Here is a 25,724-nt window from a genome sequence, read left to right as displayed (position 1 = left end):
TTTATAATATGTAAATGTTAGGTATGTATTATAAAAAGTAACTATTTGTTAATTTTTTGATTTTTCGATTTTATATCTTGAAATAAAATACATTTAATTATCCATGAAGAGTCACTGACACCGTTGTACAAATTACACGGTTGACATTTCCACAAAAGTGTTACGATCGAAATATTCATTAACTGTACTTTTATTTATTACAAGTTAATCCTGCATTGCCATTCGTAATCAGATACATGAGTGCATCTCAAGCAGCGTTAAGTTTATAGCTCGTAACAGAAACAAGAAAAAAAACTAAACAGGAGACAGAAAAGTAATAAAAGCTTAGAAATGTAAAAGTCGCATTTAGCGAATGGGTATAACGGTGAAGAAGTGTCTTTTGTATTACAATTGCGATGAATGCCGTTGTATGATTGAGTGGCTAATATGTTAGAGGACACGAGACAGGTATGAAAGAAAATGTCATGGTAAATTCATGAAAAATTTTATTATATTATGCATGTTACATCATGATTGCACAAGGTAATTTTCCTCTAAATGTGATTTTAAAACAATGAGTAAAACATTTACCTTACGCCTTACGGGCAACAACTTCAGAAAATGATGAACAATTGGCTAACCTAAATAATAATGCCTAAAAATATTTTAAGAGGAAATAGTAGCGATCAACAGGTAGCGAAAACGCGTTCCAAGATTGCGGCTGTAATTTTGAATATTTTTTCGAGATATTTGGCACACGTATTCGTAATATAATAAAGAATGGCGGTACAGATCCCAATTTGAAAAATATATTAATATGTGAAAATTACTCTGTAATTAAATACAATATTAAAAAAACGAGCCTGTACCGCCATTAAGAAGAACAAAAAAATACACTTTCTTCAAATAAGCTTTTTTATCCGATGCCTAGATTTTGTGTCATTTTGGAACTACTAAAATTTTTTATTTCATTAGTACTTCCAAAATGACACAAAATCTAGGCATCGGATAAAGTTTATTTGAAGAAAGTGTATTTTTTGTTCTTCTTGCGAACAAAATGAAAACAAAACTTTTCGAAAACCTCCAAAAAAATAAAAGAAGGATGAAAATCTGGGAATGTAGTTGAAATTGTTTATATTATTATATAAGAAAAAATGTACAATTCTACATCCCCTCCATTTTACAAAAATTGGGAAATACGGGGTGAAAAATATTTTCACGGGGTGAAAAAACATATGTTCAAAATAAGTCCGGAATTGAATAAAATGACTAATTCTAAGCAACTTTTGTTCTATAGAGTTTTTTTACTAAGTCAATACTTTTCGAGTAATTTGCGAGTGAATATGTTCATTTTTAACAAAAATAAAACATGTTTTTGGACGGTTCTTCGCAGATAACTCAAAAAATAAGTATTTTATCGAAAAAAATATTCTTAGTAAAAATATAGCTTAGAAAAACAAGAAAAAAATGGTGTATGCATGAAGACTCTAGACTCAGTAGAAGCAGAGTTGTAGCTAATGAAAAGTAGGTTCTTATTCGTCAAATTCCAAATCGAATATTTCATCGTGAAATAACCAAAAAACGGAGGACTTTTCGGGGAAAACTCATTAGAACTTTTTTAAAGTGTGTAAAAAAAGGTTTATCCTTGTTTTTCAAAAAACTTCTGAAGTAAGCGAGTTACGCTCAAAATGTTGTTGGTCCCTTTTATTTTTTGGTCAAAAAATTACGAAAATCACCCCGTAATTAGCTTCCCAAATAAAATTAATCGTTACCGCTTTACAAGTTACTTTAATTATGTATTATTTATATGATCTATACGTTTCATTGGTTTAAAGTGCTCATTTTTGGAAAAAATTAGTTTTAAAATAAAACGTTTTTTTTAATTTCGAAAAAAAATTACAATTTTTTTCAAGTTAACTTAAAAATTATTAGTAATACCAAAAATCTCAAAGAGTAATAAAATGTACGTTTTACTTTTCTGCATATTTTGGATTTTTTGTTTTCTTCTTAGACAAAAATGGTTATGCTATGGCTGTTCAAAATTTGCCTAAACTCGTGATTAGTTATTCGTTCAAGCCATTTTAACTACAGTCTTTTCAAAAATAGGCGCTTTTGAACATGAAACTTACAGATCATATAGAGAATACCGGAATGGGACGTTTCGATGCCGCCGGTTCATCGCCGGCCGTTTCGATGCCGCCGGTTCATCGCCAGTCCATTTCATCGCCGTCATATCTCGCATTTTTTAGAATTCCTAATTAATACTAAAAATAACTAATAATTGTAACTGTCGAAAATTCGGAAATCTATCAGATAACGATTAATTGACTGGCGATGAATCGGCCGGCATCGGCATCGAACTGGCGGCATCGAAACGGCGGCAATGAAACGTCCTAGACCCAGAGAATACATAATCAAAGTAACTTATGAAGCGATAACGATTAAATTTATTTGGGGTGCTAATTAGGGGGCGATTTTCGTGATTATTTTTACCAGAAAATAAGAGGGACCAACAATATTTTGAGCATAACTCACTTACCTCTAATGTTAGAACTTTTTTTGAAAAACAAAAATAAACCTTTTTTACACACTTTAAAAAAGTTATAATGAATTTTCCCCGAAAAGTACTTCGTTTTTTGATTATTGCACATTGAAATATTCGATTTGGAATTTGACGAAGAAGAACCTACTTTTCATTAGCTACAACGCTGCTTCTACTGGGTGTATAGACTTCATGCCTACACCATTTTTTAAAATTTTTTATAAGTTATATTTTTGCTGTGAATATTTTTTTTCGATAAAATACTTACTTTTTGAGGTATTTGCGAAAACCCATCCAAAAACATGTTTTTCTTGTTAAAAATAAACATCTTCACTCGCAAATAATTCGAAAAGTATTGACTTAGTGAAAAAACTCTATAGAACAAAAGTTGTTGGGAATTAGTCATTTTATCTAATTCCGGACTTATTTTGAATGTATATTTTTCACCCCTGAGAAGGGGGTGTCTCCTCCATTTTTGTAAAATGGGGGGATGTAAAATTGTAAACTTTTTGTTATATAATAATAGACAATTTCAACTACCTATTTCCAAATTTTCATCCTTCTTTTATTTTTTTTGGGGTCAGATTGTCCTTTGATCGGGCTAGTATCCAGACTTCTGGTTCTATTATTACCTGTTTCTAGTTTGTTGTTTGCTTAATAAAAATAACAAGTTATGACACATGTAACTTACATTCTTATTTATTTATTTATTTTTTCAGATGTGAGATGCAATTACTATCCTGACTGATTCAGTTCATTATTTTATATAACTATTGGTAAGTGATCATCATTCTTGTTTATTCAAGTTTTTTTTCTTTTCTTTTTATTTATTAGAGGAACAATGCACCTAATCACATGAATAACCAGCATTTTACCTAATTTTGTATTTTACTGTCCTACAAGGTTTATAGTTTTCTTTTATAGTTTTCCTCCAGGAAAACTATATAGTATACGCACAAAAATGGACAGGATAAGGCACGGGTAGATTCGTGGCATTGGTGGTCCTTAAAGAATCTCATTATTAACTTTTTCCTAACTCATTTCATCCTGTTTGGTTTCAGTTTTTGTGAATTTTAGTAATTCTCTGTTCGTTATATCTCCCTATGAACATATTAGGCCTAGATCCCGCGTATAAAAAAATCAGTAATAGCAAGCTGAAAATTTGTTAATAGCTTAACGGTACCTAGTCGGACAAACTTTGATGTACGGAAACACTGGAACAGGGGAAGTTTTAATTGTGGTATATGTTATAGGTTTCGAACGTCAGACTACCAAAACGTCCCATGTATTTTGTCGGACAGAACTGCCAATTGATTTGTTACCCTTTAATTAAACTCTCATGCAAAAATCAGACTTATATTTATCACCAACATAATTCCTGTCATTTGACATGTTCTACGTGTCGGACTAGTTAAAATGCCCAACATATTTGTCGGACAAACATTTTTTCATATAAAGTTTGCTATTGAATAAACGTAAAAACAACCTGCTAGTTTTCACAATCATAGACTTGTCAGGATGACACGCTCCATAATTAAAATCACGTTCCACAATTAAAACTTCCCCTGTTCCCATGTTCCCATACATCAAAGTTTGTCTGACTAGACACAGTTAAGTTATTAACAAATTTTCAGCTTGCTAAATAAACTTTTTTTGGTACGTGGGATCCAGGCCTCTATGAATACCAGCCGTAATATATTTTTCCGATTATGTCATAAACAATGTTTACTGCAATATTGCGACTAGATATTTAATAACATTCGAAATAGACAATGCAAAATTAATCGATTGATATCATATTTATATGTTGATAAATTGTTTATTTGGTATTATACGATCCGATAACGGAACAAAAATGTCATACCCGTTTTATAATTTCTGCTAATTAAGAGATACGAATGAGTATGAATTTACAACATACAGAGTGGGACAATGACAGTCGAAAAAACGAACATATCCAGAAGTTGAAAAAAGGACTGCTATTGTAGTATACTGTAAATACATATCTTTTGAAACTAGTATGCTAGCAGGTGGAAACTTAAAAAAGAATATAAACAACGAAGATAGCTACAGAAATCTAACAAAGACGCTAAACGTCACAGATTTTTAGTGGCGTTTGAAGGTAAACAAAATAGGCCTCTTAAAGTGGTTGCAGGAAAACTGCATCAAACTTGCCAACTTAAGAACATATGGAAAAATCCAAAAAGTAAGGGATATAAGTAAAATAGAACACGTAACCCTAAAAGAAAAAGACAAATCCCTGACCCTCAAACTCAGATTGAAATCGAATTTGATCTGGACGGCAAAAAAGAAACAATCAAGTAGAAGAGGTACAAAAATAAAAGACCTTTCCGTAAATGCGAGTTGTAGTCAAACAATTTACTAAATGTTAATATAAACATTTTTAATAGGTACGTCTAAAAAGAAAGTGCGTATCTGGTTATAATACTAAATCGGTTACACGGCAGAAGTACTCAGTACTTTTTAATTAGACTAAACGCACACATTTATTGTGGGGGAACTCGAAATACGGCGTAGTTAGATTCAATGAAAACATACTACGAAATAGTATAGGCATATCTTGGTACAGTAAAAACAAAATTTTGAGGGCAGTTATTACTAGAAAAATGAAAACTCTATAATCGTAGCGCCATGATAACCTTCTCCTTCAAAGTCCCCTCTTGCCCTCGATATTTTCTTTGCCTATTCTATGCAGCACTTCTTCGTTTAAAGTATGCGATGTCCATGAAATTTTGGACATCTTGGATATTAAAGCACCCTATGTAACGCACAGCTGAATGTGGCTGAATTTTTATGTTTGTGCTTCACAGTGTTGCCATGCTGTTTTCTATATATTTCTTTCATAATTTCAATCAATGTTAAATGAACCTACAAGAATAATAGAATAATAACGTTTACTTCTCCGTCATTATACTAGGTAAAATGACAAATAAGGTGTCAAATGAAAGCTTATAGACCTAGATTGTCTGTCCCTCAAAAAATAAGCGGTATATTGGGGATTTCTAATGTTGACATTAAAAGTTGCACTATTTTTTTTTTCTATAAAACATTTTGATCTAAAACTTACCAGAAAACTTCTTTGTACTCTTTACTTTAAAATAAACGTGATTGAGAAGCTAAATTTTAAACTTCGTCACATAACTTTTGCGATTAAACTTTGCAATGCACAAATCCGTACCTTTTTCTTTAAAAAATTCATAACCTTTATCATGGTAAGAATAAAAACTTGAGGCAGATACCTTTGTCTTCAGAAATTTTACAGCTATATAGTGTAAAAATTTCAGAAAAAAATATTAAAATCGGACAGAGTTGTAGCGAGGTAAATGCAGAAAAACGTGATTTCTTTTTTTTTTATTTTTAGGTTAAAATTGCGATTTTGACAATGTTCCCCCACATAAAATTCAAAATAAACTTCATTTTCGTTTTCAGCACCCTCGAAAATATAAAGTATGAATAAAATTAGCCATTCATCCCTCTGTGGTCAGTATCTCGAAAACTAAGCGCTTTTTTGAGGGTGTCACGCTCGTGTATAATATCACAAAAATTGTAACGTGATAATATGAAAAAATAGAGGATACGGCAACGATGTCACAAGTGATGGTCGGATCGAACGCCAAAATCTACACAGACATATTAGGGTGCTTTAATATCCAAGATGTACATGAAATTTTGAGGTAGACCCGTATATCAAAGGCCTCAAATTTATTTACGAATGATGTTTCAACGTTCTAAGAGTCCCCGTTCTTCTAAGAGTCCCCGTTTCAACTACATAGAGAAGAGTCGACCAGATGTAGCATTTTGATAAACGTATTCGAATTTCGATTTTTATTTGAAAATCACGTAGCAGTCTTTTAAGTTTTTCGAAGGATTTTCTGGACCGTTCTATTCTCGATCTTATTTCTATATCAGGATTTTATGCTGCTATATCGATCCAAAACCCCAGGTACTTAAATTTATTGACCTGTTGCAAAATGTGGCCGTTTATTTTGCAAGGTTAAGGTACATTCTGTTTTTTTTATTGATCACTTCGATTTTCTTAATGTTTATTTTCATATCGAATTGCTCACAGATTGAGTTGATCCTGTCGATAAGTCGTTGTAGACCCAAGTCGGAATCCACAATTAAGACCGTATCATCGGCGTATTGGATACTGTTGATGTTTACGCCAATCACCTTGACTCCATCCTTGGAATCATCCAGTGTCTCTTTAAATAGAAACTCGGAATAAATATTAAATAGCAGGGGTGACAAAACACATCCTTGTTTAACTCCCTTCCCAATTTCTAATTCTGCGGACGTGGAACCTTCGATTCTAATTCTGGCATTTTGGGTCCAGTATAATTTTTGTAGTAGTTTGATGTCTTTCACATCTAAACCGACTTTTCTAATAGTAGATCATCTCTTACTTTAGTGTTTTTCTCTTAGAATAAATGTAAAAATCCTACACTTGCATCTTTGTCCACAATATGCATAATGTTTGTCTGAAAACATATGTTCAGCATGTGGTAGATACAATTTTTACCGAGATTTCACTTGTCTGCTTATTTCGGTAGGAGCAATTTCATGATTACAGTTTTAAACTTTGCTAACCGCAACTTTCATGACCATTTTACCATTTTGCGCGAATATAACGACATGACCCTGATTTAAAGTGGTGGGTTAATAGTCGCGCTGTGGTGTAAAGACATTCCCACTTACATACACCATCATTATTTAAACACTGAAAATTTCTTTCATTTTAAAAGACAGCCACCATTTGTTAAATCTGTTATACATTGTAAATATCTTCGAAATGGTGGCATAGTTTTGTAAGTGATTAATAGTAGAAAGAAAGTACGACATGGAATTATTTTACGTGGTATAAAGCAAAAATGGGCAAACTATATGAAAATGAAATAAAAAAATTATAAGAATTTGTTTCTTATTTTTGTTCAATCGCAATAAGTAATCTGATACATGAAGTCAAAACTTTGGACATCGTCCAATATAGCAATAGCATAGGCTGATTCTATATCTACACAAATTGCTGGAACTGATTCGTTATCTGAGGGTCTTCGGAGTGTGTCGCCCAACCATTTATATTTTCTTCACCATATTATTTGCTTTATGACATTTGCTTATTTATATTTGGTCGGTTTGATTCCATAAATTTTTATTCGAGATTCGATTAGGCCAACATGTAGGAAGGATTTTTCGTAACATTCCATTCATGAAAACTTCGTAATTGGTTTACTATGGGTGCTAATATACCCTTGGGTTTGGGTATCTTTCTAGCTGGTATCTTATTTTGATTATTTGTTAGTTATTTTTCTCAATACTTTCATTTGGATAGCATTTAATTTACTTTGATGTTGATGTTTCTTTTTTAATATCCAGATTTCATATGCATATGTAACTATTGGTACTTTAATCCTATTATATACTATGGTTTGTTTTTAAACCAAAAGGAGTAAACTAAAAAGACAGATTCACACCCAAGAAAGCCACTAGAAAACTCACCAAGTACATCTTCTTTTTTGGTTGATCATATCGGCCTTCGACGGTAATCCATACAAATTATATTATACTAATACGTCGCAGTGGCGGATCTAGAAATTTGCCTTTGGAGGGGAAATTTGCCTTAAGGGGAACTTCCCATTAAAAACCAACCAAAAGACATAAAAAAACAAACACAGATTACATAAAAGACACAAATAATAACTTATAGGGATTAAGTTCCCTTAATTTTCCGAACTAGCGTGTTTATTGGGTTGAATTTGTCTTTATGTGGTTTCGGTTTCATGTCAGCTAATATATTTTTATGTTTGAACAATTTTTTTCTTTAATTTTGGACTTTGTTAGGAGGGAAATTTACTCATTTTCCTTCCCCGTAGATCCGCCACTGATACGTCGTTAAAGAGTTCTAAAAACAACTGTTTTTAATATAAAAGTAGAGTAAAAATGTAGATGTTGTTCTGAAGCTATTTCCTTGTGGCATTTTTATAATTACGTATTTTTTATGGGAAATAAGCCACAATTTTATTAAAAAATGAATTTATTAACGTTAATAAATGGGCTTCGAAACGTTAATAAATTCATTTTTTAATAAAATTGTGGCTTATTTCCCATAAAAAATACGTAATTATAAAAATGTAGAGTAAAAAATTACACTGCAGAAATCAAAGTCAGAATCGAAAAAGCACGTTCTAATTTTATGAAAATGAAAAAGGTCCTATGTAGCAAAGATTTAACATTAGCTCTTAAAGTACGCTTAACAAAATGTTACGTATACAGTGTACTATACTATGGAGTGGAATCATGGACGTTAAATGTAGAGACAATGAGATGACTTAATGCTTTTGAAATGTGGACCTATAGAAGAATTATGAGGGTTTCCTGGGTAGATAGAGTTACGAACAACGAAGTACTAAGAAGAATAGGTAAAGAGAAGGAAGCTGAACTTACAATTAAAGAAAAAAAACTACAGTATCTCGGACATGTGATGCGGGGCGAGAAGTATGGCATCTTGCGACTCATAATGCAAGGAAAGATAGATGGCAGAAGAAGTATCGGAAGAAGACGAATTTCTTGGCTGAAGAACCTGAGAGAATGGTTTGGATGCAGCTCAAAACAATTATTTAGAGCTACTGTCTCAAGAATTAAAATAGCTATGATGATTGCCAACCTTCGTAGCGGAGATGGTACCTGAAGAAGAAAAAGAAGAGTAAAAATCTAATAATTAAAGGAATAACGCAGAAAACAAAAAAATCGCCGATATAACTTAATTAACCTATGAAATGTCAGTAGTGTCAAAACTTCCTAAATGTCATTAGTGTCAAAATTTCGTAACAGTGGAGTAAACTCGCCTGCGGTTGGACCAATTACAAACAAGCATTACGGCGCGGTAAATTTGAATTACTCCTTCTGGTTTAAAAACAGACCATAGTAATTTAGTTTTGCTATTTATTTTTTTCTTTCCGTATATTGTTTTACAGTATATTTTGTTGGCTTTCTTTTTGCCTTTTTGTTGGCTTTGTCTTTATACCTTTGCCATTAAAATTTAATATCTTGCTTTTCTTAATACCGGGTACTTATATTTTCCCCCATTTTAACTGCCTATAACTTCTAAACGTCTCAAGATAGAAATATGCGGTTTTCGCTGAAATGTTTTATTTTAGTAAAAGTTTTGTCTGAATGGATTGAATTTTTTACATCGCTTTCAAATATGAAAATAAAAATGGCGGATTTTTTAAAAAAACGTTGTTGACTTTTTTTTAATGGAGCACCCAGTATATTTTTTTGTAAATTGAAAGAAATGCCATTCACCTATCCAGCGATATAAAGTTTTTCAAAATCGGTTGTCAAATCACTGAGTAATTAATTTTTAAAATGAGAGGTGCAACGTGGATATCACATACCTAAATACCATAACGAAGCAAATTGATATTATGTTACGTGATTTCCACATTGCATCTCTCATTTTAAAAATTAATTGTTCAGTCATTTGACAACCGATTTTAAAAATTTTTATATCGCTGGATAGGTAAATGACTGTTTTTTTTTTTCAGTTTACAAAAAAATATACTGGGTGTTTTAATAAAAAAAAGTCAACAACGTTTTCTTTTATATCCGCCATTTTTTATTTAAAAGCAATATAAAAAATGGTCATTTACCTAAAAACTTGAAAAAACGGTAATTTACCTATCCAGCGATATAAATTTTTTTAAAATCGGTTGTCAAATGACTGAGCAATTAATTTTTAAAATGAGAGATGCAATGTGGAAATCACATAAGATAATAATATCAATTTGCTTCGTTATGGTATTTAGGTATGTGATATCCACGTTGCACCTCTCATTTTAAGAATTAATTACTCAGTGATTTGACAACCGATTTTGAAAAACTTTATGTCGCTGGATACGTGAATGACATTTCTTTCAATTTACAAAAAAATATACTGGGTGTTCCATTACAAAAAAAGTCAACAACGTTTTTTTCAAAAATCCGCCATTTTTATTTTCATAATTGAAAGGAATATAAAAAATTTAATCCATTCAGACAAAACTTTTACTAAAATAAAACATTTCAGCGAAAACCGTATATTTCTATCTTGAGCCGTTTAGAAGTTATAGGCAGTTAAAATGGGGGAAAATATAAGTGGACAGTGTGGACACCCGGTATAATACCGTCATGTTCTGATGTTAAAGATCTTTCGTTGGATCGTTGGTTGTGCTTCCTTTCCGATTTTGTATAATTATTAGTTGTTGTGTTTCTGTCGTTTGTTTATTTGCTTCTTTTCCATATCCTATTATTTCCGGGTTTACAATTTCTCCTCAATTTTTAATCTGTTGTTATTATGTAAGCGGCTTGTCTTTTCTCTCTCCCTTCTTTGAGGTATCTTCTTTGATTGTAATATTTCTTTCGAGAAATATTTATTTATAAAGACGTCCGTGTCAATTAATTTTTGCTTGTTTTTTAATTTCTCTTTTTCTTGTTTCGTTTCTAAACTCAACCTTTACAGGTCTCTTCCTCGAGTTTAGCTGGTTTCCAATTCTTTATATTATGCCTATTTTATTTTTAATATCCATTTATTTTCAGCTTATTTCCTGAATTTATTAGACGTTTATATTTTTTATGAGAAATATAACCCATCGACTATGTCGACTATGTATACAGGGTGAGGCAGATAAAGGGCCTATTAGAAATATCTCGAGAACTCAAGGTAAGAAAATTATGAAAATCGGAATACATGGGTTTTGAGGTGTGAACTATTTAATGAAAATATGTTGTGTCTCTTTGCTACTTCCGGTTATACCGGAAGTTGGTTGTAACTTCGTTTTTTTAAATGGGACACCCTGTATATTTTTACATTTTTGGATTCTCTCTGATTTCTTCTTTCTTACATATAAGTTTTTGTAATATTATACAGGGTAGGTTAAAAGATAATTACGTTTTTTTATTAATTTCGTAGCATAATTCACACCCTGTAGAATTGTAGTAGTTTGACATAATAAACTCTGTTTATGTTCAAATGATTTTTAATATAGTCTACTATGTTAAGAATTATTGGTATAGTTAAATTTTTCCTTTTTTGTATACAGGGTTGGTCGAAACTCACAATGAGTATTTTCTAAGTTTTCTTAAATGGAACACCCTGTATTTTAGTATTGTAATGTTATTTTAGGATACTTTTCAATTTCTTAAGCAATCCCTATAGGTACCTAACTGCTTCAATTTGTGAGTTATTGGTGATTCAAGCCAAACATTAATTGCAACACAAAATACCTGAAATTTTATTAGGTTGGCCGTAAAAATATTCAATCACAAATAATTTCTCGGAAATAAATACATACTAATCGAGACTGACTTAAATAGGCCAGTCTAAGAAGGGCAAAAATCTCCGCGAGGTTGAATCGGATTTTTGCACTTACCGCAGACAGCCAAATTATACGTGTGTAAAAAATATATTTAGTATATCAAATAGTAACAATCAAATAGTAACAATCGAATAGTAACAACATGGAAGAATTCATAAAAGATTTGCGAGAAAAATTGGACAGAATGGAAACAAGGGATACGAGGATAGAGCAAAAATCGGATGGAATCCAAGAAGAGCTTAAAGAATTAAGAAATCAAAACCAAGAGCTGAAAAGAGAAAATATGCTACTAAAGCAAGAAATGAGTGAAATAAGAGCAGAAAATAAACAAATGAAAGCTGAAATTAAAGAAGTGCGAGAAGAAATGGAAACGCTAAGCAAACTAAAATTTAATGAGGCAGTGCCAAAAAGACTAAGCGACCTAGAGGATAGAACGGAAAGAGAGGAGAAAAAGAAAATTGAGAAAAACGTAATAGTCAGGGGAATTAAAATAGGAGAAGAAAATGTAAAAGAAGATCTAGAAAATTTACTAACTCAACGTTGAAGCTAAAATAGAACAAACAGAGATAATTAGACCAAGAAATTCACAGCCGTTCATAATAGCAAAATTGGAAAATATACAAGATAAAAAGAAAATAATGGAACAAAAGAAAATCCTCAAAGGTACAAAAATATTTATCGACGAACAAAGAACCTATGAAGAACGAAGAATACACAGGCAAGTAAAGAAAAGAGCAGAGGTGGAAAAGGAAGCAGGGAAGACAGTGAAGATGGGCTTCAAAAAATTATGGATAGACGATCAACTTTGGGAATGGAATAACATAATAAAAGACTTAAAGCTGAAGTGTACTGGAAACAACAGAGAAAATCCAAAAAACTGAAAGAATCAAACCGAAGGATAGTGGAAACAGACCCGGCTAAGGAAATGGATAATGATAATAATATACAATGTACAAGAAAAAGAGGAATAAAATTAACATGAATAAAAGAGCTAAACCCATTAAAATTGGATCATGGAATATCCAGAATGCTAAAAGCAGGGAAAATGCAGGAAAATGCAGGAAATTGCTTTAGAAATGGAAAAATACGAACTAGAAATACTAGCACTACAGGAGATACGATGGAAAAATGAAGGAACAGTTAAGAAGAAAAACTTTACTATGTATTACTCAGGAGAAGACAAACAGGGGAAAATGGAACAGCTTTTATGGTGAGCAAAAGAATGAGAGAAAAAGTTATACATTTCAAAGCTATTAATGGAAGAATCTCCTACATCAGAATCGAAAATAAACAAGCCAATATATCTTTAGTTAACTGCTACGCACCTACCGAGGAAGCAGACCAACAAGATAAAATGGAATTCTATGAACTTTTAGAAGAAACCTGCGAAAATATTCCTAGGAACGATATCTTAATAATACTGGGAGATTTTAACGCGCAAGTGGGAAAAGAGAGCTACAACCAAAATGTAGCAGGTAAAGAAACGATCCACAATGTCACAAACGATAACGGGGCAAAAGTTTGCAATCTGGCAGCAGCAACAAATACCTACATCGTCAGTACGAAATTTATTCATAAAAGGGAACACAAGATAACCTGGATGTTACCAGGGAGATCAGATGGCAACCAAATAGATCATGTTTTGATTTCGAAAAAATGGACAAAGATAATACAAGATGTCAGATCCTTTAGAGGAGCAAACGCTGACACTGACCACATACTCTTAATAGCCAAAATGAAGATGAAAATCATCAAATCTAAAAATAAAGTAGGAAAAAGAAGGAAGTGGAACTTAAGCAAATTAAAAGTGCAACAAACAAAACAAGAGTATTCAGAGGAATTAGTACAAAAACTAAAGAGGTACAATGGCACGAACGTAGAAGAGGAATGGAAAAATATAAAAATGAGCATCATAGAGGCTGCGGAGCAAACCATAGGACCTCAAGAAAATAAAAAAACTAAAGAATGGTTTGACGAAGAATGTCGATACCAAAGTCAACTGAAAACGCTGGCACGAAACAAATGGCTTGAAAATAGCGGACAAGAGGAAAGAAAATACCAGAAAGAAAAGAGAGAAGCGGCCAAACTTTATAAAAGAAAGAAAGAGACATGGATCTCAGATCAGATGCAAGAGATTGAAACAAATAATAGAGACAACAAAAAATTGTTTGAATATATAAAACAACAATATAATGGTAACAAAGTGACCAGCAAAATAAGCAAAAAAGATTGAGAAAATCACTTTAAAGATATAAATACAAGCAACCAAGCAATCGACACAGAAGAAGAAGATATAACAGATAACCGAGATGAAGAAGAAGATGCACCTACCTACCAAGAATTTATAGAAGTAGTAAAACAACTAAAATCTGACAAAACTCCAGAACCAGATGAGATTAACAATGAACTTATTGCAAATGGAGGAGATGACCTTCTAAACCGTATATATAAATTAATGGTCAGTATATGGGAAAAGGAATACATGCCTGAAGAATGGAAGAAAGGACTCATTATACCAGTTTTTAAAAAGGGAGACCCAACGCTTTGCAGCAATTATAGAGCAATTACGCTATTAAATACAACATATAAGATCATGACAACAATTATAAGAAATCGGCTAACCAGATACACAGAAAAAAACTTAGGACCATATCAACAGGGATTTAGAAAAGGGAGATCAACAATTGATGCAATCCACGTTTTAACGCAAACAATCGAAAAAAGTTACGAACATGGCATAGAATTGCACATATTGTTTATTGATTTCCAGCAGGCTTTCGACAGCATCTACAGAAAACAGCTATTAAAAGAAATGAAAAATATGAATATACCTGCAAAATTAATAAGATTGACCAGAATGACAATGATGGACACAACAGCAAAGGTCAAAACAGTGGATGGTGAAACGAAGAATATCAACATAGAACACGGGGTAAGACAAGGTGACAGCCTATCGACAACGCTCTTTAATATAGCCTTGGAGGGAGTAATTAGAAACACAGGACTAACAAAAAGACAATAATCCAAAGTTCTACACAAATAATAGGGTATGCAGACGACCTAGGGTTGATAGCCCGTGACAAAAGAAGTCTAGAAGATGCACTGCTAACATTGACAAGAGAGGCAAAAATCAGGGGGTTAATAATTAATCAGAAAAAAACAAAATACTTAATAAGTACGAGAAATCAAGACCAAGTAAATAGAATAAAAGAGACAAGAATAAGTGATAATGTATTCCAAAGGGTTGACTGCTTTAAATACTTAGGAGTGATAGTAGATGGTCAAAACAGAAGAAGCATAGAGATAAATGAAAGAGTTAAAGCAGGGAATAGGGCATTCTGGAAATACCACAAGTTACTTAAACATAAAAACCTAAGCAAGAAAACAAAGACAAAGATATATAGAGCGGCAATTAGACCAGTCATCACTTATGGAGCAGAAGCAATGTGCCTTACAAAAAAAGATGAAGAAAAACTGAGAATAATAGAAAGAAAAATTATTAGAAGAATACATGGCCCAATCAAAACAGATCAAGGAGAAATACGAATTCTGATGAATCACGAAATAAGAAATCTAATGGAAGGAGAAGATATAGTGAGATTCATTAAAGCACAAAGGTTAAAATGGTTTGGCCACATCCAACGAAGAGAAGCAGATGCACTAATTAGGCAGATAACAAATTGGACGCCAGTAATAAACAGACCTAGAGGAAGACCGAAAAGAAGATGGGAAGACCAACTGCGAGAGGATATATCCAATATGGAAATTACAGGCTGGAGAGAAAAAATACAAAATAGGAAAGAATGAAAACAGATTACAGAAAAAGCAAAAAAACACGAAAATCTATAAAGGATAATGAAGAGGAATTATGCGGACCAATCCACCGCATGAAATGGATTAAAAGAGCTCATGAACCTGAGCGACCTATACTCTATACTAGAGTGACCGGTCTATATACAGAGAGAGTCTGTAAAGTGGAATAAATTCAATATCTCAAATACTAATTGTTTTTTTGGAAAATGCTCAGACCCGTCGATTAGTATTTCAAATTGTCCTTTTTGACATTCAACAATAATGTATACAGGGTGTCCCAATTTAGAGATATGACGTCATCGTCGATTTTCTTAAATGGCAACACTGTCATTTTGATAGCTAATTTGATAGGGTTTGTAAAGTTATACATAACTGCAAAATATCAAATTTTTATTCTCTACCATTTACAAGATAATAGAAAATAACAAAGTTATATCTGTAATTTGGAATATATTCAATAATTAAAATACTAACTGTTTTTTTGAAAAATGCTCAGACCCGTCGATTAGTATATCAAATTGTCCTTTTTGACATATAATAACAATGTATACAGGGTGTCCCAATTTAGAGATATGACGTCATCGTTGATTTTCTTAAATGGCAACACTGTCATTTTGATAGCTATTTTGATAGGGTGTGTAAAGTTATACACAACTGCAAAATTTCAAATTTGTATTCTCTACCATTTAGATGATAATAAAAAATAACAAAGTTATGAAAAAGAAGTAATCAACTAATAATTGAATTTAATTATTTCAATAAATTAAGCAAAAACTCATAATGTTGCCCTCAATTATTGTCAAATTGTCAATGGGCAACGTTATGAGCATTTGCTTAATTGAAATAAATAAATTCAATTATTATTTGATTACTTCTTGTTCTTCATAACTTTGTTATTTTTTATTATCTTGTAAATGGTAGGGAATAAAATTTTGAAATTTTTCAGATGTGTATAACTTTACACACGCTATCAAAATAGCTATCAAAATGATAGTGTTGCCATTTAAGAAAATCAACGATGACGTCATATCTCTAAATTGGGACACCCTGTATACATTATTATTATATGTCAAAAATGACAATTTGATATACTAATCGACGGGTCTGAGCATTTTTCAAAAAAACAGTTAGTATTTTAATTATTGAATATATTCCAAATTACAGATATAACTTTGTTATTTTCTATTATCTTGTAAATGGTAGAGAATAAAAATTTGATATTTTGCAGTTATGTATAACTTTACAAACCCTATCAAATTAGCTATCAAAATGACAGTGTTGCCATTTAAGAAAATCGACGATGACGTCATATCTCTAAATTGGGACACCCTGTATACATTATTATTGAATGTCAAAAAGGACAATTTGAAATACTAATCGACGGGTCTGAGCATTTTCCAAAAAAACAATTAGTATTTGAGATATTGAATTTATTCCACTTTACAGACTCTCTCTGTATATATAATCGAGACTGACACTTAAAATTGCCAATAATGGTTGAGCTATCAAAATATCTACGTAGTTAAGATTGTTGGTGCGATTAACAATTAAGCACAAATTAAAGCAGTTGGGTATAGGGAATGCTTAAGAAATTAAAAAGTAGCATAAAATACCATTTCATTACAATACTAAAATATAGTGTGTTCCATTTAAGAAAACTCAGAGAATACACATTGCGAGTTTCGACCCACCCTGTAACTAAAATTCAAAATTTAGCTATACTAATAATTGGTAACAATAGTAGACCATATTAAAAATCATTTGAACATACAGTATGTCCCTGTAAGTTGTATCCATATGGAAAACTTTATTATTATTAATTTTACGAAAAAAAGTTATTCTTTATAAAAAGTTCTGCATGGTCCAAAACCCAAGATTCAACCATCAGATATCAAATTTTATAAATGTTATACGAGGTATGTCAAAAAGTTTGAATTTCACTCAAGAGCTTTATTTTTCACAATATTAAAAATTTGTATTATGAAAAGTTGTTTGGAATTAAAAACTATATTCTAATATGCAATTACATCGTTCTAATTAAACAATTTTTTTTTGAAAAATTATGGATAACTAACATTATTTCAGTTATTTCAATTCTGATAACTCTTTTATTATTAATTTTACAAAAAAAAGTGATTCATCATAAAAAGTTCTGGATGCTCTAAAACCTAAAATACAACCATCTTATATCAAATTTTATCAATTTTATACGAGGTATGTCAAAAAAGATAAATTTAGATCAAAAGTAAAGTACCTTTATAGTTCAGAATATTTCAATTGGAAGGATGTAATTACATACTGAAACATAGTTTGAATTCTAAATATCTTTTCATAATAACAATTTTCGATATTGTGAAAATAAACGTATTTTATTCTTGAGCAAAATTCATATTTTTTGACATAAATCGTATAAAATTAATAAAATTTGACATAAAATGGTTGTATTTTAGGTTTAAGACCATTCAGAACTTTTTATTAAGAATCACTTTTTTTCGTAAAATTAATAATAAAAGAGTTATCTGAATTGAAATAACTGAAAATAATGTTATGTATAATTTTTCAAAAAAAAATTTTTTTAATTAGAAGGATGTAATTGCATACTAGAATATAGTTTTTAATTGCAAACAACTTTTCATAACAGCATTTTTCAATATTGTGAAAAATAAAGCAACTTTACTCTTGAGTGAAATTCAAACTTTCTGACATACCTTGTATAATATTCAAAAAATTTGATATTTGATGGTTAAATCCTAGGTTTTGGACAATGCAGAGCTTTTTATGAAGAATAACTTTTTTTCGTAAAATTAATAATTAAAAAGTTTTCCATATGGATACAACTTCAGGGACATACTGTATAAAGGGATTTTGATGTAAAACTACTACAGTTCTAAAGAGTGTGAATTTAGCTACGAAATTAATAAAAAACGTAATTATCTTTTAATCTACCCTGTATAATATTACGAAACCTTATATTTTAAGAAATAAGAAATCGAGGAGAATCCAAAAACGTTAAAATATATAGGGTGTCCCATTTAAAAAACGAAGTTACAATCAACTTCCGGTATAACCGGAAGTAGCAAAGAGACCAAAATATTTTCATTAAATAGTTCACACCTCAAAACCCCTATATTCCAATTTTCATAATTTTCTTTACTTTAGTTCTCGAGATATTTCTAATACGCCCTTTATCTGCCTCACCCTATATACACAATATGATCCACTGTTTGCATTAGGACAAAATATGCAATTCTTGCACCAAACTAATTTTACATGATACTCCTAATTTTACATCAATCTGTTTATTTTTGTTCAAATTTTAAAACAGGAAACCTTAAAAATATCAACAACCTGCCAATAAATCAGTGACTATTTGCTCTCCTCTATTGTTTACTATTTCAACAATAATCATCTGGTCTTAAAATAGCGGCTTAGGTGTCTTAATTAAGCATTTTTGAAGCGTTGCCAACGACTATTTAGCGAGCATTGTTTGACTAGCGATGATGAATCACAAATCAATTCGGAAATAATAAAAACAATTGAAGAGTCGAATTCTCTGGAGGTCTCTTTGATTTAGTGGTCACGTGATGGGCATACTAATTTTTGTTGAGGTATCAAATGGACGGTTTATATGGAATTAATTGCTATACCTATTTGATTTCTTTTTTTTTAGATAATTTTGTGCCATTTTGATGTGAATACAATTTCTTACATTTTCTAAAACGCCTATGATGTAGTATCCAAAGTCATCAATGTATGCTTTATAGACGCAACAAACTCTCATGATCTTCTTCTTCCTCAGATTTTCCTTATTCAAGGATCGCTGTCCTTACTCTTCTTCGCCACTCATTTCTGGATATTGTGTCTTATTCACCTAAACCGTTCTCTCTCAAGTCCCCTGTCACACAATCCTTCTCTCTTCTCCTCGGTTTTGCTCTACCTCACCTTCCATCAACTTCTAATAACTCTATCCTTCGTTCCACGTAGTATTTATTTCTACGTGTAACCTAACCAAACTATTGCAGTCTTTGTTCTTTAAGTCGTTCCTAATCATGTCCCTTCTACTCTTACCCAGCATCCACAGTAACATTTTCATTTTAGTTACCTCTATCTTCTTTTCCTGAATCTTCTTTATAAGCCAAACCTCACCGCCGTACACCAACGCTAGTCTCACCACACTCTTGTATATCTTTCCTGTTAGCCTTTCCCCGAGTTTTCAATCAAATAGTACCCCGCTCATTAGCTTCCAGTTAAACTGTTAAACCAACTAGCCTGTATGCTGTGCTGTGGGCAATTTCTCGATCTAATGTCCCATTTTCCATTATGTAGAAGACAATTATATGTCTCCATCCATTCCTGTTTCTCTCAATCATACTCCGCTTCGACCTACTAACCTTAAGTCATCTCTCTTCAACAGCCTTTCTCCAACCCCCCAACGTCTTCTCCAACATTTCTTTGCTCTCCTCTACTAACACGATATCATCAACAAAAAGCATTGACCAAGGAGCTTCCTCTCTTACCTTCTATGTCACTACATCCATAACAAGATTAAACAGATAGGGACTCGGTGAAAAGTCTTGTTGCAAACCTCTCAATCCGACACAAATAAAGTGAAGGTCAGTGAATTGTCAGAGGTTACAAGTATTAGTAAAGAGCACACTGTGATATTTTGAATGTGAAAAAATTATCCTGGCGATGGGTGTTGCCTTTGCTGGTCATTTACCAAAAGTATGATCGTGTGACCATTTCTCAGCAGTGTTTGGACCTTATGAAGCGCAATCTCTCAGACTTTTGGCGTCGATTTAACTGCTGATGAAACCTGGATCCACTACTACACATGAGAGAACAGAATGGACGCACGACAGTGGACTGAAGCCGGCAAAAGTGCTCCGAACGAGCCTAGGGTCGAGCAATGGTCGGAAAGATCATGGCAACTGTATTTTAGGATTGCAAAGGCATAATTTTAATTGATTATCTTGAAAAAGGTAAAACTATCAATAGCCAATATTATTGTGCATTATTGGACAAACTGAAGCAGAACCTCAGTGAGAACCGGCCCCATATGCAGAAGGAAAAAAGTGTTGTTTTCAACATGAGTTGGACTTCGAACTGCTATTTCATCCTGCTTATTCTCTTGATTTAGCCCCCTCTGATTATTATGTGTTCGCAAGTGTGAAGAGATGATTCATAAATTTAGCTCGAACGAAGGGATAATTGACGAAACAAATACATATTTTGCAGAGCTTCCAGAATCGCATTATTTGTACGGCATGAAGAAGTTGGAAAATCATTGGAATCGTTATATTGAGCTAAGAGCTAAATATATCGAATAAAATAAAAGAATTTTTTGGAAAGATATTTTTCATTTCAAAGGTAAGATCACCTATCATCTGGTGAAACAGCTAGAATAAAGGTAAATGGAGTTCCCATTAACAACATTAGATATGCGGATGACACTGCCATCTTAGCTGAAAATATTGAGGAACTTTATAGGCTGGTGACCAGAATAGCGGAGTTTGGACAAGAATACGGTCTAACAATAAACGTCAAGAAGACAAAGTTTATGAGAATATCAAAAAATCAAAGAAATAACGAGAATCTCTTCATACTCGGATCCAATATCGAACGAGTCGACCAATATGCATACCTTGGAACAATAATCAACTCCACAGAAGATTACTTACAGGAAATTAAAATCAGAATAGAAAAGGCTAGAGTAAATTTTAACAAAATGAGAAAAGTGCTCTGCACAAGAGATTTGAAGTTGGAGCTAAGAGTTAGGTTGGCTAGGTGCTACGTTTTCTCGACTTTGTTTTATGGAATGGAAGCTTGGACCTTGAATGCTGCATCAGTGAAAAAACTAGGAATCATTCGAGATGTGGGTGTACAGAAGAATTCTAAAAATATCGTGGACAGAACACGTCACAAACAAAGAGGTTCTCAGAAAGATGAATAAACAAATGGAAATCTTAAATGCCATCAAAACAAGAAAATTGGAATATCTCGGACATATTATACGTGGAGAGAGATACAACTTGCTCCAATTGATTATGCAGGGAAAGATTCAAGGAAAAAGAAGCATAGGAAGACGCAGAATATCGTGGCTGCGCAACCTGAGAGAATTATACGGATATGTACATCAAATGAAGTTTTCAGAGCAGCCATCTTTAAAATCTGAATAGCTATGATGATTGCCGACCTCCATCGCAGAGATGGCACTTAAAGAAGAAGATCTATCATCTAGTACTATCATAGTAGTATACATCGAAACATGGTTGTTAGAATTTGCCTCCATTGTTATTCTAGATAGTTTGGAATGGTTCTTTCAAGTCAAAAATTGTCAAAAAAAAAACTAAAAAAAAACACGCCGAGTTTACTTATCCTATACAACACACGGTATAAATAGAAGCTGTATGTAGGTATAGAAGCATATTACAGTATAAACTGTATCAACTAAAAACTCTACGTAAAATTGTGATTGTGAGATTAACTTTTATTTTTATCTTTTTCGAACCAGATTTGCTGATTTTTCCTACATGCGAAACAGTTTACCTACATTTGTAGATTGACATAAAATTCGATAACCAATGTACTGCAAAATCAACTGCAGAATGGATTTATACTTTTCAAACAACAAATAATCAAAAATTGCTTTTTTAAATAGGTCGACGTTTATATCAATAGCAGACTGATTGGAAAGCTTTTGTACAGCATCTGGTACAGTTTTATTGAAAACTTTTGTATATTCAAAAATATTTCAGAATATTACATTATCTTTCGTCGCCTTTTTCCTCTGGCTTTTTCGTCACTAAATGGTCAGACATATTCACCAATAAATACTTTCAAAATAAGTGCAAAATTACACTACGGTAAGTAGTAAGTAAAACACCGGTTTATAGCGTCCTGCGCCTTCCGGTTCCTATTCTCCAGCCGCGTCGATCTGTCCAATCTCCTGGTCGTAGATCTCTGACGTGAAGTCACGTATCCATACAAGGGCAAACCCAGCTCCGTGTAGCAGCTCGAATGGATACGCTATGAGTTCCACCCCACATATTAACCGCAAACCAGTTGATCGCAGAGGGTGAGCGCCGAGCGGGGTTCGCCGACGTATCCACTATGTGGAGCTGCTACACGGAGCGGGGTTCGCCCTTGTATGGATACGTGACTTCAGACATTGCTTTCTGGATTCCACTTATCCAGGTTGTTTTCGGTCTGCCTCTTTTCCTTCTTTTCGGGGTTGCCATTCCATTATTAGCTTTGGGAGTCGATGTTCCTCCATTCTTTGTACATGGCCATACCGACATAGTTCTTTTTGTTGGACTTCTTCTATTATGTTTGTTTTTCTATTCATAATATCTCGTACCCGTTCATTCGTTATATGTGAGACTCTGGACATGCAGGGCGATCTTCGCCAGAAGTCGATTTCCAGTGCGAGCAACTTCTGTTCTGTTCGCTTATTCAGTTGCCAGGTTTCACATCCATACAGTACTTACCACGCTTTTAAAGATGGTATTATATAGTTGTATTTTATTTTCTTTTGATACATAAATATATATTTGTTTTTCTCTATCTTAACGTATAGGCCCAATTTTTTGTATTCTCGAAACAGCCGGTTTGTCATAATAGTCCTGTCGCCAGGGGGGGTACAACGGCCTCGTTAATTCAGATGGACTTACTCAAGTTTTTTTTATGTATTTTGACCCGTAGAACACGAATTTTTTGGGTAACAGTTGATCCGGATGTCGATAAGATTGTTATAGACCAAGAACTTGAGGAATCAAATAACAGCGATTTTTGGCAAAACAAAACAATATTTTGTATTTTTTGGGCCATTTTAAGTAAAAAATATTTCTACAAGTTTTTTCGTAGGATGCACAGTTTTCGAGATAAACGCGGTTGAACTTTAAAAAAATCGAAAAATTGCAATTTTTGAACCCGAATAACTTTTGATTAAAAAATAAAATAGCAAGTCTGCTTACCGCATTTGAAAGTTTAAGTCAAATTATATCGGTTTTGATTATTTGCATTGGTAAAAATTTATTTTTTTATTGTTTAACAAAGCTATAAACACGTAGGGTTTCCCGTGCTTTTACATGCGTTTTAACGCATGTAACGTAGAAATAGTCTTGATTGCACTAGTACCTATTCTACCTACTCGTTCGATTTTAAATGAGAAATCATAGAAACATCACTCACGCACTAGTTGTTTGTAGCTTTGTTTAGCAATAACACAATAAATTTTTAGCAATGCAAATAATCAAAACCGACATAATTTGACTTGAATTTTCAAAGGCGCTAAGCAGAATTGCTATTTTATTTTTTAATCAAAAGTTATTCGGGTTTAAAAATTGCAGTTTTTCGATTTTTTGAAAGTTCAACCGCGTTTATCTCGAAAACTGCGCATCCTACTAAAAAACTTGTAGAAATATTTTTTGCTTAAAATGACCCAAAAAATACAAAATATTGTTTTGTTTTGCCAAAAATCGCTGTTATTTGATTCCTCAAGTTCTTGGTCTATAACAATCTTATCGACATCCGGATCAACTGTTACCCAAAAAATTCGTGTTCTACGGGTCAAAATACATAAAAAAAATTTGGGTAAGTCCATCTGAATTAACGAGGCCGTTGTACCCCCCCTGGCGACAGGACTATAAATATTAGATCATATTTATCCTGAGCAATCACCACCTGATCGTCAGCAAAATGCAGTGTGTATATAGGGTGAGGCAGATAAAGGGCCTATTAGAAATATCTCCTGAACTAAAGGCAACTGAATTAGGAAAATTAAAACAAGGAGGTTTTGAAGACTGATCTATTTAATAAAAATATTTTCATCTACTTGGTACTTCTTTCTTAAAATATAAGGTTTTGTAACATTATATAGGGTAGGTTAAAAGATAATTACGTTTTCTTATTAATTTCGTAGCAATATTCACACCCTGTAGGATTGTAGTAGTTTGACATAATAAACTCTATTTATGTTTAAATTATTTTTAATATAGTCTACTATTGTTAACAATTATTGCTATAGCTAAACTTTTATTTTAGTATACAGGGTGGGTCGAAACTCGGAATGAGTATTCTCTGAGTTTTCTTAAATGGAACACCCTATATTTTAGTATTGCAATGAAATGATATTTCACGGTACTTTTTTATTTCTTAAGCATTCCCTATACCTAACTGCTTTAATTTCTGCTTAATTGTTAATCGCACCAACAATCTTAACTTCGACGGTATTTTGATAGCTCAACCATTATTGGCAATTTTAAGTATCAGTCTAGATTAATATGTATTTATTTCCAAAAAATTGTTTGTGATTGAATATTTTCACGGCCAACCTAATACAATTTCACATATTTTGTATTGCAATTAAGGTTTGGCTTGAATCACCAATAACTCACAAATTAAAGCAGTTAGGTATAGGGAATGCTTAAGAAATTAAAAAGTACCGTAAAATAACATTTCATTACAATACTAAAATACAGGGTGTACTATTTAAGACAACTCAGAAAATATTCATTCCGAGTTTCGACCAACCCTGTAAACCAAAATGAAAAATTTAACTATACCAATAATTCCTAACAATAGTAGACTATATTAAAAATCATTTGAACATAAACAGAGTTTATTATGTCAAACTACTACAATCCTACAGGGTGTGAATGTTGTTACGAAATTAATAAGAAAACGTAATTATCTTTTAACCTACCCTGTATAATATTACAAAACCATATATTTAAAGAAAGAAGAAATCAAGGAAAATCCAAAAATGTAAAAATATATAGGGTGTCCCATTTAAAAAAACGAAGTTACAATCAACTCCCGGTATAACCGGAAGTAGCAAAGAGACCAAAATATTTTCATTAAATAGTTCACACTTCAAAACCCCTGTATTCAAATTTTCATGATTTTCTTACCTTTAGTTCTCGAGATATTTCTGATAGGTCCTTTATCTGCCTCACCCTGTAGTGTTGCAGTCGTGATTTAGCTGTATCCCCATTCAAGAACATGATTTT

General features: G+C 32.4%; 1 protein-coding gene across 3 annotated transcripts in view; it reads left to right on the top strand.

The window, feature by feature from the left end:
* The window catches only part of LOC114325085 (rap guanine nucleotide exchange factor 2-like), an 849,570-nt gene that overhangs the window by 138,177 nt on the left and 685,669 nt on the right, over positions 1–25,724 (top strand). For all 3 annotated transcript variants that reach the window (XM_050660024.1, XM_050660022.1, XM_050660023.1), the window contains exon 2: positions 3,241–3,297. The gene's annotated coding sequence lies outside the window, so the exon portion shown is untranslated. The remainder of the gene's footprint in view (positions 1–3,240; positions 3,298–25,724) is intronic.

The sequence above is a fragment of the Diabrotica virgifera genome, chromosome 9, assembly GCF_917563875.1.
Source record: "Diabrotica virgifera virgifera chromosome 9, PGI_DIABVI_V3a".
NCBI lineage: Eukaryota > Metazoa > Arthropoda > Insecta > Coleoptera > Chrysomelidae > Diabrotica > Diabrotica virgifera.
Note: the sequence above shows the minus strand (reverse complement) of the source record. Positions and strands in the feature narration are given on the sequence as shown.